Raw genomic sequence first — 2,585 nt, forward strand, 5'->3', positions numbered from 1 at the left:
CTGAGGCCCAAATACTGCAAAAGTTGTTTCTTCCGACTGAGGTAGCACTGTCTCTTTAAGAGCAGCACAGCGCTAGACCCGTGAGAGCACAGAGTTCTGAGGAGACGTTAGACAAACGAAACTGAAAGTAAACGAAACAACCGCGAAACGTGGGACAACTGAGGTGTGTATCTTTAGCTGTATAGAGGAAAATATCCCTGTAAACGATAATCTAACACAAAAATAATCAACACCGCCAGCAGATGAGGTGATGATTAAGTTTGCCGAGCAAGGCTGATGAGTGATGATTCTGTGTTCTTGATGATTTTTGTAGACTGTTAAAACGTGTTCACTGCGTCATCTCTCCACCACGCTGAGGGAAAGACTGAACAGCGGGGCAGCGTAAGTGGTGATTTGTTACACTTATGGGTGGAAACAAAGTTTTGGTGCTTAATGCTAGTTGTTTACTGAGATATCTGAGTTTTGTATGCTTTCGCCTAATTTTAGAGGGGAGATATGCCGTGTTGAGTTCCTGGTGTGTGTCCTTGTGTGCTGGTTACACGCAGGAGTGAAAGTGAGTTTTTTATTTCTTTTTTTTTGTGAACTTTATTTTTTGACTCCTGTGAAAATGTTTCATTTTTGTTCATAAATGCACAGTACATTTCTACTAATTTAATACACTACCAAAGTTACTGAAGTACTTGAATAATCCTGTGGCTTAAGAAAATTTATTTATTTGCATTGTATTTTTGTTTTCTTGCCAGGGAAGAGCCACTACTGTTGTCTATGTTCTGGAGTAACCTGTTAATTGTTTTGTTGTCAGTGAACCTGGTCTTTTAGAGAGAGTAACCAGAGATTGTACCTTAAAGGTGCAGGTGTAGTAATGGGTGTTTTTCTGGCATCAATGCTGTCAGAGTACAAGAGTTAACAGTTGGAGTACCAGTTTTGTGTACAGAAAAACACGGTAGCCATCCTTTACAATTTCCACTGTTATTATCTACAATCCTCAATATACAGTATTAACGCTGTTCTTATATTTTTATGAGTTCAGTCGGGAAATAAAGACCCACATAAAATTTTATTCTGTGTTCGGTCCCATCATTCATTGACCGGGCCACATATATACTATTTTTATAGCACTTTTTGACAGGGTAAATTTCTTTTGTACCAACTGTGTAATTAGTCAGAAAACTGAAACAGTGCATGAGGGTTAAATAAATAAATCATATTTTACAGGCCAGATGGTAACCATGAATTTCCAATATTTGGTCAGTTTACCCCAAAACAAACATATTAACACGGAATATTCAATCAGAAATTTTGGAGATGAGAGTTTAAACAAGAAGCTCGATGCTGTGTTGATTGACATTGGGGGAGACCATTAACGTTTTACATCCATGGGGACTGCAAACATTGAAAACCAGCTTACAGTGTTAATTTTTTTTAAAAAAGCTACTTCTTGCGTGGCAAGAGACCATTATATGAGTGACTGTCTATAGTCAGTTTATTCCCCCAGTGCATGATGGTTACTGCCTTCAGTTTACAGAAGCTGCAGAGAATTACACAAACTACTCAACTGAAACAACGGTAGCCGAGCTTTTCCTGGGTTCTGCAGGGGGAAATGGAAGCCTGCAAGCAGACTGTCTTTGCCTCCTTCAGGAATTTGTTGTTGTTCATGTTATGTGAGGTTATTTAGGTATAGTTGCTATTTTAAGAGGTCCCCTTCACTTCAAATCTTGGAGCTGGAAGCTCTTCAGTTTCATTAAGGGGGATATATTATGGACATTTTCAGTGTCTTGAATATTGATCTCAAACTCCAGCAGCAGCTTTGTACCATTCACTATCCAAAGAACTCTCCAGATCTTCAGAAAACTGTATCTGCAATCCTCTATCAGAGCCCTGTGCTGCTATGTGCCCGCTGATTGGTCGGTTTGCCGAAGCAACCCAGGAGGAAGCGGGAAAAGGCGAGCACTCCCTCCCCCGCTTCTATCGATGCAGAAGTTCTGTTTGCAAACAGTAAACAGACAAACTAATGAAGTTTGCTGTTCATGCAGGAGTGCACTGAATGCCTGCTCAAGCAGACTGATTTGTATAATGTGTAAGCTACATTTACAGAGAAAAGTGTCATTATACACACTCCTGGTTTGGAATATTAATATTATAGGACAGATAGTGTGTGTTATATAATATTAATATTATATATACAGCAGTAGATTACTTTTTACTTGGAAATGCACACAGAGCAGACTGTGGACGTGTGAGAAGGACACAGGAAAAGGACTTTTTTCTTCCTGTCATAAAAGTTGTGTGTTACTACATGGAATAATTTTATTTTACCTCCATCTGTACAAACACATGATCCCTAATGTCAAGTCAAGAAAATCACCTCAATCAGGAAAATAAAGACTTTTATTGACAATATAATGTGCACTGCATCCATAAGAACAAAAGAAAAGAAAAAAAAAATACAAATATGATTAATAGTTTTGTTCTTTTGAACTTTCACTAGAGAAAAAAAGTCATCACCAAAATAAAAGTCACCACCAAAAAAAAAAAAGGTCATACACTCTAATATTTCGTTGGACCGCCTTTAGCTTTGATTACGG

The 2,585-nt window shown here is 38.3% G+C and overlaps 1 long non-coding RNA gene across 1 annotated transcript; it reads left to right on the plus strand.

Moving 5' to 3' along the window:
• Positions 1–126: 126 nt before the first annotated feature.
• Positions 127–2,398, plus strand: LOC121964826. The gene is made up of 4 exons (XR_006107416.1): positions 127–163; positions 314–381; positions 487–553; positions 744–2,398. It is a non-coding gene; the product is annotated as an uncharacterized LOC121964826 (long non-coding RNA).
• Positions 2,399–2,585: the final 187 nt, after the last annotated feature.

This window comes from Plectropomus leopardus, unplaced genomic scaffold (genome assembly GCF_008729295.1).
Source record: "Plectropomus leopardus isolate mb unplaced genomic scaffold, YSFRI_Pleo_2.0 unplaced_scaffold17371, whole genome shotgun sequence".
NCBI classification, from domain to species: Eukaryota; Metazoa; Chordata; class Actinopteri; order Perciformes; family Serranidae; genus Plectropomus; species Plectropomus leopardus.